Source organism: Zonotrichia albicollis, chromosome 2 (assembly GCF_047830755.1).
Source record: "Zonotrichia albicollis isolate bZonAlb1 chromosome 2, bZonAlb1.hap1, whole genome shotgun sequence".
NCBI classification, from domain to species: domain Eukaryota; kingdom Metazoa; phylum Chordata; class Aves; order Passeriformes; family Passerellidae; genus Zonotrichia; species Zonotrichia albicollis.
Window position 1 is genome coordinate 22,809,910 of NC_133820.1, and position 13,610 is coordinate 22,823,519.

The 13,610-nt window shown below is 41.7% G+C and overlaps 1 protein-coding gene and 1 long non-coding RNA gene across 3 annotated transcripts in view; one reads left to right on the plus strand and one right to left on the minus strand.

Annotated features, from left to right (window-relative positions):
• Positions 1–7,307: 7,307 nt before the first annotated feature.
• Positions 7,308–9,079, minus strand: LOC113458922 (uncharacterized). The gene is made up of 3 exons (XR_003379675.2): positions 8,873–9,079; positions 8,437–8,547; positions 7,308–8,212 (listed from the first exon to the last, which is right to left on the minus strand). It is a non-coding gene; the product is annotated as an uncharacterized LOC113458922 (long non-coding RNA).
• Positions 9,080–9,180: 101 nt separating this feature from the next.
• The window catches only part of TAB3 (TGF-beta activated kinase 1 (MAP3K7) binding protein 3), a 44,185-nt gene continuing 39,755 nt past the window's right edge, over positions 9,181–13,610 (plus strand). Inside the window, exon 1 of one of the 2 annotated variants that reach the window (XM_074534578.1) lies at positions 9,181–9,517. The gene's annotated coding sequence lies outside the window, so the exon portion shown is untranslated. The remainder of the gene's footprint in view (positions 9,518–13,610) is intronic. The other variant, XM_005484377.4, reaches the window with a different exon arrangement.

A 13,610-nucleotide genomic window follows, 5' to 3' on the forward strand; every position in this document is an offset into this window, starting at 1 on the left:
AAGACATTGCTTGGAAATGATGTTCAGTTTCTGTGGTGGAAAGCTGCATGTCCATTTAAAGGCTTATATAAAAGGTGTTAATTCCCTGAGGTACTTCTGAAAGTCAGTATTCATATTGTTTTAATTTTTTTTTCTGTTTGATTTATTTCCTCTGCCCCCTGTGAACTTTGCCTGTCTTTTCAAATTATTGGCTTGAAGAAAACCCACCCATCCAGATTTTGTCTGGTCATTTAACCCAGGAGAATTGCTGGAATTTTCTATCATTTTTTTGCTTGTTCTTATTCTTGCAGTACCTGACAGAAGGTTAATCAGAACTTGTTTTCATGCTCTGATAATCTCTGTAGAAAAAAATACAGAAGGGTGGACTATGAGAGTCTTGATTAGTACAGAACAAATGTACCTTAACTATGCATGTTAGAATAGTTGCCCAATTTTATAAAATTTAAGTATTCCATACAGAAACAGCAGCACGAAGTTCTTCCTAGTCTTCAGAAAATTTACTTCTATTCATTAAGGAGAAAAATGGTGGAATGAATTGCAAGAGGGTGTATTTTCAAAGAGAGCAGAAGGTGTTGAATCTTTATTATTAGTGTTTCAGGGAAAACCTTTCTGCATACCATCTGGAATTTCCTAAAAAGGAAACATTAATCTAATTTCACCTGATGACAGCAGGATTTGTTTTCTGTTTTCATATGCTTTATATATTAGGTCCTGTAACTGGAAAAAGCCAATGGTCTGTGGATGAAAAGACAATCATAGTATTGATACTGTGTGGCTTAATACTTAATGGATTTAAAGTTACTACCAAGGAACCCATGGCAACTAGCAGAAGAACCTCAGCAAGAAGAGAGATGTAAGAAGATTTTTTTTTATCAGTTGACTTCTCACTTCAATTATGGCTCACCACACCAGAAGTGTTGGAAGCACCTGCTACCATTGACCCCAGCACCTCACAGAAAGAAGGGCCAGTGCTTTTCAGCTGGCTGGAGACAAGAGAAGTCCCTTGCTTATAAACTAGTGCCCCCAGCAAGCAAGTTAACAGAGAAACCCCCACATATGACCTGGTGTCACTTTGGAAATAGAAGCTGTTTGTCCCCAGTGCTCTGGTGAGAAATGGCTGCGAGTGACTCTGCAAACTCTCCCTGCTGCACACACCAGCCCATGGTGTCCCAGCTCCAAAGTCACTGAGGTCATGTTGTGCACAGCCCTTGTGCACCACCAACACTGTCCTGTGCTCTGCCCTGGCCTTACATTATCCTTATACTGGTAAAATACTCACATATGGCCCAGGCTGCTGGGAGTCCAGCACTTTACTGATTATTGTCTTGGGATGAGAGTTTGGAACAGGAGTCTCAGATGCCTTCAGAATTGTTATTTTCTCAAGAACTGAGGGAAAATGTTTCAATAAAGTGTTGCAGCATGAGCTGTGTTTTAAAAAACCTCTTGGCCTCAACTCTCCCTGAAGTACCAGTGCTCTTCAACCATCCTAGTCTTCCTCTAAAAGTGGTGCTGTTGAGTTATAGAACTGTTGTAGGCTGTTCTGCACTACTGCACGATGTCATAAACTGCAAATCAACAGCAAGACACTTTTAAATATTTAATTATAGGGCTCTACCTCAAAGCTTCCTTTCCAAGAAATTACATGCTTTGCCCAGTGATTTGAGACAAAATTCTCCATTACTATTTAGGAACATATGTTGGTCATAAATTAAATTAATCTCTGGCTACTAACCCAGTCTGTGCTATGACACCACTGCAGCCTCTCTGCAGATGCCCCTGCCACAAGAGCTGGTTCTGGTGTAGTGGGCACACTCACATTAACTTTCATCTGGCTAGAAACAGGAGTAATAGAGACTCAGCAGCACACACTTCATCACTGACTCCACCTGCAGAAAACCCTACATATATATATATATATGTGTGTGTGTATATATATATATGTAAAATTTGTGAGCCCTCACTAGAACCTACAGTGCTATATTTGTATGATTGTCAAATGGCATACTAGCTGGATTAAACTTGGTGTGGTTATGCCCCATCATTTACTGAGTAAACATACTGCAGGTGCTGACTCAATAGACTGATGCTGAAAGTGTTTCCCACAAAACTTAGGCTCTTACTGCTGGCCCAAAATATTTCAGGATGGCTGAAATGAACTTTCCAAGCAGGCTATAAAATACAACAGAACAAACACAGAATGAAATCTGTTGTATTTTATATAATAAATAGGAACCTTGCCCAAACCTCATGTAAGTAGTTGGTTTTCACTCATACCCTGCAGCAGGGTTGCACCTTTGTGTGCTATTACAGAGTGTGGTCTGAAAATCATTTTCTGTTACACTTGTGCGTCTTTCCAGGAATATGAGAAAACAACAGAGAATAAAAGGAAGGATTCACTTCACAGTCAAAACACACTGTTCCTTTCCTCTGGGACAACTCACAGGGCTGTAACACCCCTTGTATCTCTCTTATCCAACAAATGAGTAAGAAAGCAAGAAAGAGTGTAAAGAGCACTTGATCCTTAGGCAGTAATGCTTCTATCAAAATTCTCTTGCATTCCCTAAGGATGAGTATTTAGTTTCTACAGACTGGGTTCTTCTGCCCCAATCATTCAGCCTGCTTTCACTAGCAGCCATATCTGATGTGATGTGGTGATCTGCTATCTGCCCCTGTTCCTGTCCACAGCATCAGCCAGCACTGAGCAATGGCCAGACCACTGACAGGATGTGATGATGAGTTTGGACAAGCAGTCAGTACAACTCAAAAGCACTATCTCCTTTTCAAATGTCACACTTCAGTGAAAAATCTGGAAACTGGAAAAAACACCCTGATACTATTAGATCTGATTACAAAAACTGTCGTGTCAAAAAATGTTACTCTCATCCTGAGAGAACTGCACACCACCAAACCATCCTAAGTTAAGGAACGCACACATTCTTCTATTATGGCAATTTGCAAATGTGTTTCTTTTATTCTCAAGAGTTTAAAAATCCTTAAAAGCAATTTTACAAATCAGACTCCCCAGTCTAGGTGCACCTATGTAAGACACAAATGGCATAGTGGACTCAGAGCAGGGGCATTGTGTGCACTGAGGAAGCCACACCTAAGACAAAACCGGAAGCTCATTTAGAGAATACAGCAGTGCCACACAATAGCACTGGCACAGGAGGAGTAAATGATGTCATTCATTTAAATTTCTGCTACCACAGGGAAACTCTGGGTATTCAGAAACTACATCTGACCAGAGCACCAAAATTAACAGCTGTGAAAAATGCATATTTTATGACTGGCTTTTCACAAATATTTACATGAATATTACATGTGCTATGTTAGAAAGTTATGCTGTGTTAATTCTCTTAAATTGCATGTTAAATATAGTTTAGGTTATTACATAATGTTAAAATAGAAACTATGCTATGTAAGATACTTTTTTTAAAGAAGGACTCGCAGCGAGATAGCAGCCACAGGACACCTAAATCTTTCAGAGAAAAATAATTTATTACCCTCTTATCAGAAGAAATGAACTTCTTCCTGCCTTGCTCAGCCATGAAGATGCCATTAGGATTCAGAGGAAGAAGCTGACACTGACCAGACAGAATCCTGCATTTGAAAGGAATTTATGCGTCATGTATGAGGTGTATGAATATGCAACAGGTTATTGTTTTTAAGGGTTAATACTCTGTTAACGTGTGTCCTTTTTCAGGCTTTTGCCCAGAAAGAGGTACCCAGACTGTCCATAACTCTTTGTTTGTATTGTCTCATATTGTCCTAATCCAAATTGTCCAAATTTTTATTACTGTGATTATATAACTATTTTTAAAGCCATGTTATTACTATTAAACTTTTAAAATTTTAAAAACAACTTTTTGGCGTTTTTTGCAACAGCAATGAAAAACACCCCCAAGGGAATCAATTATATTTATATATATAATCCAAAAGAATTGGATTTTATATATATAATTATTACAATCCAACACAGTCTTCATATCACTTCAGGAAAAAAAAAATCACAAATTCTGTTTGAATTATTATTAAAGCCTTTGAACCTAACAACAAAAATGCATGCTCATAAAAGGCATACGCATAAGGATGTCTTTTCACTTTCCCCACACTACATATCCCATTCAAACACTGAGAAACACTTATGCCCCAATCCCTTACATGACTAATTTAATTCATTAGTCTTTCAGCACCAACTTAACAGCTCTAGTGACAGCAACTATGCCAGGACTGCAGTTGTTAAGGAGATTCTGCAAAGGAAAACTTGAAATTTTCATAAGTTTTTAAATATGCCTTTGAAGAATCTGTTCTTCAAAAAGTCTAGTTCTTCCAAGTCACAGACTAATCTGTAAAGCATCAAACTGAATTACAGAAATTGCAAAATAAAAGTGATGACTGCAAGCCAACAAAGAGGTGGGGGCTGCCACCCTGGGGAAGCAGCTCTGGCTCTTCCCTGTGTCTGCCTGGCTCTCCAGGTCAGAAGATCATTCCCAAAGAGCAGCAGAGCTCAGTCCCTGCCTGCTGGAGTCACTCACAGAACTTCAGAGTAAAAAGGCATCTCTTGAAAATGTTCTGGTACAAAAAGAGATATGAGCACAGTGTTCTATGTCTGAAGTGGAGAATAAGGGAAAAGGGAATAGTGGGGGATAATGCCTTATCCTTTCCTGGACACACAGACACACTTCAACATACACCAACAGGTTCCACAAACTGTGTCAGGTGACCTTTCTTAGGGTCCAACAATATGCAGTTATTTAGATCTCCACTCCATAAGGCAGCAAAAGATTCCACCTAAAGATAAAGCAATAACATTTTTCACTGCATTTGGGAATATTTTCCATTTTCTCAGATGTTTATTTTGACTTCTCTGTGTCACTATTGCAGTGTTTACTAGTAAGTTCCAAGATATCTTCTTTGAGCTCAACTTCTTGATACATGAACCTGTTAAAACAAACATTTTCTGCTGCTACCTCAGTGACATGGCTGACACAAATTTGAAATTAAAAAATAAACCAGGGTATCTAGCAGAGTCAAAACGGCTTTACAACAGATTTGCAAACAGATTTAGCAGAAAGAAAAGTACAAAGAGTTATGTGTAATTCCAAAAAGTTTTGATTAAATTTGGAATCTAGTACATGAATTGTGCTCTAGAAATTGTTTTTAGGGCGTAGAATTCACCTTAAGTTGAGGAAAGGCCAAGGATACATTCTTTAAATGTAATGAAACACAGAGAATTGAGGCACACTTACAAACCAATGGCACAGGACTTTTTAAAGAATAGGCAGGTAGAATTAAAATTATCATAGAAAGGATATCATTGACTGTGAGCTCCAGATCCATAGGTTTCCACCTAAATAATCCTACTTAGGCCCTGAATTCTGCAATTTCTTGAATACAAACTACCACAGGGGTCAGCAGGACCTGACACTAACCCAAAGTACTACCACAGACCTATATATGACTGCTTAGATTTTATACCAAGGTAATTTCCTTCCATAAGGAAAACAGTATGAAAACAATGGTACCTTCTTACTCTAGCCACACATTCCTCTTTTTTGTTTCATAAATACTTAAATACTTTAGGACCCAAAAATACAACTTTTTTTTTACTAAAACTCTGACAAACGGATGCACTCCTTTCCCACATAGTGGGACTATATTCCCCTTTAGGCATCACCAAATAAAATTATTTGGTGCATTTCAGTGACAAAACACCAACCATGGTGTAACAGGGGGATTCAAGACTCAGTTTACAGTGCTTATGTTGAAAATTATGCTTTTGATTTGTAAATGGAGCTAAGTGAGTATAGGGACTATTCAGACAGAAAACCTATGGAAAGGCCATTTCACCAAGGCATTTTTCTGACTGCAATTTCTAGGCACAAATGTGCATAAAATTGCTTTCTTCCAAAATGGGAAAATGGGTCTCTTGGATTGTTGCTCATAAAGAGAAAAGGGGAGCAGAAATAACTACATTTTTGTTCTGCTTAAAAATTAATGTAGCATGGAATTTAAATCCAAACTTGAGGCCTTTCAAAAATGGGCAGTACTAACTGCCATAAGCATTAAATAAATAAAAAAAAAATCACACAGAACCCCGGGGCATTTTCATCTAGAGGTTATTACACAACTGGATTTAACAATGAATTCTATTTGACTTTGAGTTAACTGTCTGAGCTGCAAGTATTGAGAGCTACCTTCCAAATTCTTCTTTGCATATATTGCGTATTTTAAAATACAGGAAAAAATGGTGATTTATTTCAGAGTCCTGATACTGTGGTTCCCACACAGCTGTCTAAGAACAGCCCTGATTACTCAGTGCCAGCTCTCCTTGTTTCCAGCTGCTAAATCCCATTAGAAGCAGCTAAAAATGCATTAAGCGCTTTCCTAACATTCCTTTTCCGTATAATCAATTTTTGTAGTTGTCATATGGCTAAGAGACAGAAAAGCTGGATCAGCAATAAAATTAACTGCCTTCAGAGATGTGTTCAGCAAAGTTAGAACACACGCAACCTTTGATTTCTGGGGTAATCAGGCACCTAATACCCTTAAGGATTTTTTTCTTAAATTCTCGAGCACAGCCCTGGCTGTGCTCTGATTAATTGTGAAGTTTCAAGACCGATTAATTTCCCAGTCTCACAATCCTGCTCTCAAGCATACAACCAGCTAAGGGTAGATGAAAAATTCTGAGTGTCTGCAATTTCTGTTGGAACACTCCTGCTTTGAAAGTGGGATAAAAGTCAGGCAATTGCTGGATTACAGTCCTCTGTCAGTCCATTACAGAGAATTGCAGAGGAAAAGCATCATTTCCAAACAAAAACAAAGCACTGGTTGCTTCTGAAGTGAAAAGGAGCCATGGAGCCCACTAGTATGAAGCTACAGGACTCGCTGGAGCTGTAGTACAAGGGCTTTGCAGAGAGGCAGTGACAAAGTGATTGATTTGATTTGAAAATCTGGAACATCTGAAAATCACATGTTGATTTGAAAAATCTGGAACCAACAATGACAGGATGAATTAAGACAGTAGCTGGAAAACACAAAAAATGCAGGAGAAGCCAGGGCCAGCAGGTGTAAGTCAGGCCACAGAGACTGTCATGTGCACAACATCAACAGCTGTACCAAGGGCTGTTTTTTACATTTTAAGTGAGACTACATATAGCTATGAGAGCCATTCATTGGCATTAACAGCACACACTCATATTTGGAAATTACGGATTTTTGCTGAGGAATATGGACTTCAGCATCTTGATAATAGTTCCAATCAGAGGATAAGAATCAAACTCTTTTAGATAAAAGTATTGCACCAAGATCCTGTTTACTTCCAGTTTTGCTTCTCCAGAAACGTTAGTCAGGCTTGGCATGCTTCAGATGTGGGGATCAGATTACAGGAATTCCTTAATTAACTTCACACAACCCCTGACACAGGAGCTGAGGCCTCTGCACACGGAAGATGACGTGGAGAGTCAGTAATGGCAATACAAGACACACATCCCCCTTGCACTTCCAGTCCTGTGCCAGAGAGAGACAGGAGGTGCTTATAGGTGTGAAAAATGCCAATCACTTGTTTTTAAAATGTTAAAAGTTTAATAGTAATAAAATGGTTATAAAAATAGTAATACAATTAAAGTAACAATAATTTGGACAATTTGAATTAGGACAATATGAGACAATAGAGACAAAGATTTACAGACGTCCGGGTACCGTTTTCTGGGCAGCACAAGCCCGAAAGAGGACACCCGTTAACAAAGGATTAACCCTTAAAAGCAATAGCCTGTTGCATATTCATATACTTCATACATGATGCATAAATTCCATTCAAATACAGGATTCTGTCTGGTCACCATCAACTTCTTCCTCCAAATCCTAACAGCACCTTCGAGGAGGGAAGAAGTTCGTTTCTTCTGATAAGAGGGCAATAAATTCTTTTTCTCTGAAAGATTCAGGTGTCTTGTGGCTGCTATCTTGCTGCAAGTCCTTTCTTTTAAAACAAGTATCTTACATAGCATAGTTTCTATTTCAACATTTTGTTATAACCTAAAACCATATTTAACACACTATTTAAGAGAATTAATACAGCATTACTTTCTAACACAACACATACAATATCCATTTTAATATTTGCAAAAAGCCAATCATAAAATACGCATTTTTCACACGGGGCTCTGCATCTGCTCTCACAGGCATCAATGCAATGGCTTCTGTGGCTCTGAACCTGTAAAAAAGACAAAAAAGTAAAAAAGACAAAAAAATATACACAAGACAGATGCTGTTTAAACAAAGAAAAATACCTAAACACACACACACACAAATCCTAAAGAACACAAATAGTAGTCTTTATGATTTGTGAAAAGATGCTCTAAACCAGTTTATGCTGGCGTACAAACCGAATGTAATCTCAAGGCCCAATGTGTGGAAGGAAAATCAGTGCACACCCACCAAACCATCTGCAAGGCTCTGCCTCAACAGGAAGATTTCAGCCTCCAGAGATGTCAATTAAAAGTTCACACTGGATCAATCCATATTAATCATAACAGCCCCGAGTCCATCCTGCAAGCAGAAGGACCAAAAATATTACTTGGACTGGCACAGGATCATAAGACATTTGGGTAGGAGCACAGAACAGCAGCGTTTCTGTGCTCACAGCTATTCTGTGCCATGTAAGAACACGCACTGGAACAGATCGTCCATGGAGAGCATGGAGTCTTCCCTCATTGGAGCCATTCCAGCACCGTCTGGACACAGCCCGGAGTCTGTGTTCCGGGATGGCCCTGCCTGAGGGTGCCCTGAGCCGAGGCTGGGCCGGAGAACCCCTGTGCTCCAACCTGACCCATTCTGTGACCCTGTGAACTGTGTAACCACTGTGGGCACGCACCTCATCGCTGCTGCCAATATTCAGAAAATAACACCTCAGCTCCTGTCACTGCCCAAACACGTTCAGGCTTCTCTAGAGAGGAAAGCCGGAGGCGAGGGTCCCCAGTCACCTCTGCCTTGGCTAGGGGGAAGTTTCGTTTAAATACGCTGAGAAGCGCCGAGTGCCGGGCAGGGGGAGCGATAGGAAGGAGCCCCAGCCCTGGTCCCGCCCCCGTCTAGGCCCCGCCCTCTGCCCGGCCCTTGCCCCGCCCCCTGCTCGTTGCCGCGCGCCTTCGCGCCCCCGCGCCCCCCTCTCGCCGCCGCTGCCTCCTCTAAGTCTCGCGAGAGCCGCGCGGTCCGGCGCGCGCGGGCCGCGCCATGTCGGACGCCGTTGGGCGCAGCCGGGGCCCCGCCCCGCCCGGCGGCCCCAGCGCCCCGCACTGAGCCCGGAAGCGCTTCCCGGCCGCGCTCTGCCCCGGGACCCGCTCCCTGCTCCCGCCGCCGCTCCCCGCGCCCGCCCGCCCGCTGGGCCACGCGCCTCTGCCTCTCCCCTTCCTCAGCAGGAGCGGGGGGGCCCCCGCAGCGCGGCCCGGGGCAGAGCCGGGGGGCGGGAATGCAGCCGCCGGAGCCGCAGCCGCAGCCGGAGCCGAGCCCCCAGCGCAGCACGGTGAGGGGGGGCGGTGGTGAGGGAGGGCTGTGGGGGTGAATCGGGGGGCGGGCAGGGCCGCCCCGCTGCCGGGGGTCACTGAGGGAGGCTCGGTGACACCCCCGCTCCCCCATCCCGGCGGGCTGTGGGTGTCCCCCTGGCCGTGCGGGAGCGGCTGCAGCCGTGCCGGGGGAGCGGACGGGCTGCCCCGGGGAGCGGGGCTCTCCTGCCCTGCGTGGGCCCGGGTGTGGTGACGGGAGGCGGCTCGTGTTGATCCTGGCTCCTGTTTTGCTGCCGCACTCCCACGCAGCGAGCAGGGAAAACTTTGGTCTTTGTTTTTGGAGCCCTTTGCGGAGCGAGGCGGGCGGAGTGCCCGGGGATCCCGGGCGGGTGTCCCCTGAGCAAGGGCTGTGCTGCCTGCTGGGCCACTGATGCTGCTCTTGCTGGGTAGAAATAAATTAATTAATAAAAAGCAAATGGATTCACAGGTAAACGCTGCCAGTGCCCCTTGGACGTGACTGCAGCGCGATGCTGCTGCTGCTGCTGTGCCTTGGCTCTAGAAATAGAAGGCCCTCAAAGGTAGCAAGGCCTTCCTTGGCTGCGCTCTGTCCAGAGTCTTGGCTTCAGGTCGGGTTTGAGATCTTATCGGCTGCTTGTATTGGCTGTGAGGAAAATTAACTCGAGTTTCGTTTTAGTTGGTTTTTTAAATGTAAGTGGATATGGTGGATGGATGCAGCTCTTATTTATACTGTTCTGTGTTAGTGTAGGACTGTGCAGTCGCTGTGCTTTTCCCCTTGTTCAAACATAACTTGTAACATGATATTGGCCCTTGTTTCCCTGGCTTTGGCAAGGAGAAAACAAGGAGAGAAAAGACAATTGCTTAGGTGGTTTGGGAGTATCTACACTTCAGGTTTTGGTAGAGATTCTCTGTGTCCAAAAAAATGGGATGGCTTAGATATGCCACACTTGGAAAGTAATGAAAAACTTAAAGTAAGACCCTGTGTTCAGATGAACATGCATGAAGCTGTTATGGAAGGTCTCAGTGCTAGCAGGTTTGAAGACACTATTCTTCAATTCTAAATAAATCTTGAGAGTGGTCAGGTTAACCTATCCAGCTGATGTGTCAATATGTGTTTGTTATTTTTAGTGCTGGTGTTTACTGTGACAAAATTGAGTAGTATTTCTTTATGGGTTTATGTTCTCTAGCAGGTCCACCTGATCATAAGATTTCCAGATAACTTAGTATAACAGAACTCTTAAAAGTTACAGGTAAAGCTTGCATGGTCCAAGGCCAGTCACTGTTCTGGTAACTTTAATTTAGTTTTCTAGCTCTTCATGAAAAAGCAATTCTTTCTTCTGCCCCTTCTTAAGTATATTTGCAGTTAACATATTTCATGTAAAAAGAAGAAATGTTAAATTCATTTCCTTTTTGTAGAGAGAGAGGAACAGGATTCTTAAAAATAAAGTATTTCACAACATTTGTTAAAGCTTGCACTTTGTCCTGCCTTATGAATGGTGTCTGTTGACAGCAGCAATCTGAGGAGTGCCTTAACAACCTGTATTAATGTGTATATAGACTGTCTTTGCTTGTCCATAAAATTACCAACACAGCAAATTTTGCACGCATTAATAAAGAATATTAAAATCAGCATTTAAGCCTGCCTTTAATCTTGAATCTTTTGCTTTAAGCACAGGTAGCCAGCTGAGTATGATGTATTCTTATTATGAAATTGTACTCTTATTATGAAATTATTATTTATTATGTTTTTTTTTTTTTTATCTTGTGTCATAACCTTTACATATAATGATGTCAGGTAAATGTAATGAAGGAATTGTGAAATCTGAGTCCACTCTTGTTTCCTGAATCTCATTGAGGCTCCTTTTTCTTTCCATGACCTTTCATCTTGAGGAAGACTGGATGAGTTGAATAGGTATTGTGAAAACACATCTGACTTTCAGGCAGCTTTGGTGATGTCTGTGCTGGTGTCTCTGTTGAGTTACAGAGTAAAATAAAATTCTAATGGAAAAAGACTCCTTTGGAGTCATCCAGGAGAGTGCATTGATGTGATTCTTTGGGTTATCTGGCAAACTCTCCTCTGTTCCCTCTCAGGAATTATGTAGGGCTTAAATGAAGGTTTTGGTTGTGCTGGTCTAGAGGCTTTCTCCTGATTTCAAACCTGTGATGATTCATTTTGTTTGTATTTGTATACAGCATAAGTATCCTCAAAGTATGACCTGCAGAAGCATTCTTGGTTAGGGCAGGAGTTACATGGGTATGTACTGCAGTCCATAACAAATAGGAAACCTAAGATATTTTATTGAATTCTTTTTCAAAGTGCTTTGTCTTCAACTGGGATGATTTTCAAATCCCTGCTTTCACAGCTTCAGTATTTCAACAAAATCACCAACACAAGCAAAAGCCTTTGATTTACTTTTTTGACACCAAAGGTATTTTAGTGATGATAGAGTCATTGAGTAAATGATCAAATCTAGTAAATTTTGGGCAACATCAAGTCTGAGTGTGTGCTTAGTCATGCAACTCAAGTGTGCTGTGACACATTCTGCTCTGGGAGATCTGTGATGCTGCTGTTCCTCTGCTCTGAGCTGAGGTAGGTGCACAGTCTGTGTGCTCACACATAAACACAAGGAAAATGTAACTGAAGGTGTTTGCAGTGGGAGTTATTTTTGTTATGTGGTATGGTTAAAAGGCAGGTGAAAAACAGTGTGAAACTGAGAGGCTTCATACAGAACCTGAAACTTTACCACGAGCACCTTTCGGGCCACTCTGGACTGCCAGATATGTGGTAGAAATATCTGTGACTTGTGGTTTTGCAGTATCTTTTCCTGTGCCTGTCTTTACTCTTAAGAGAAAAATAAAACTGAACTGAAAAATATTGGTGCTACCTAGTGCAGTGAACTGATATTAGGGATTTACTTTCATACCTCTGGCAAAGTTTTCTCTTATTGTCACTTTTTTTTCCAGGTTGGGACTCTTGGTTTTCTCTATAGTACAAATCTTCTCTAGGCTTATTTCTGTGTGTTCATAGTAGAGTAAAATACTGTCCAAAAGGCAATATTGATTATCTTGTTTTTGTGAGAGATTGAGAACTGCTTTGCAGAAGTTGCATATGTGGTGATGTTGTGGTACCAGTTCTCACGTGTGACACTCTCTGTGAATGGAAAAATGAGTTTTGAAATACTTGTTTAGACTCGTGTGTGCAAATGTTGAAGGTGTTGGTTGAAAGCACTGCTGGAATAGGTTCTCGTAGTCTGCCGAACCTTCAAGTGTCAAAGTTGTCCTTTGAAAGGCTTTCAAACTGGCAGTGTGCTCATAATACTTAAACAAAATGCTCTCTCCAGCTCCAGGCAAGTGGTGCCAGTGTAGGTGGTTCTGTGGTGCTGAATATCCGTGCTGGGTGTCTGTTCTGTGTGGGGAGGGTGGTTGGTCAGCAGTCAGTGCTCTGTCAGTGTTTGTGGCACTGTGGTTTGGTATCCAGGAGACTCACGTGCACAACTTCCAGAAAAACATCACTGGGGTGTTTTCATTGACTTGAGAAGCTGAAATGCATGTCACTGAATTCAGTATGTAATATGGTGAGACAATGCCACAGTATTGCTGATACAGTTCAAGTTGTGCACTGAGTTCTTATTGTTTGGTATTTTTATTGTTCTTTTCTTCTTTTCAAAGATCAGTTATACCAGATAGATCACAATGTCTGTCTCAGCTTAATATCACTGTGGAAATCACATTTCAATATTCTTACACCCCATTGATTACTGTGTTGAATGTTTCTCCCTTTTCAGGTATTGTTTTAAAATAGTCAGCATAGCACTAGAGAGTAAAGATGAAAAATGCCATCTCTGTTGAGGTTATATACAGTTTTGTGTTTTTAAGAAACATTAGTTCTTCAGTTTCTGCTGGGCTTTATTTTATTGAGGGCCTGAATTCAAAGTAGTGGTATTTTAAAAGCATTGAATTACCAGGTTTTGTCCTAATCTGGCTCTTTTGTAAGGAAAATCACTGCTCTTTTCAGAGAGTTGCTTAAAGCAGGGGGCTTTGTAAGCAAATAGCAAAGGGAGGGAAAGGAGGAGGTCGTTGTGGTGTGGTAGTGCT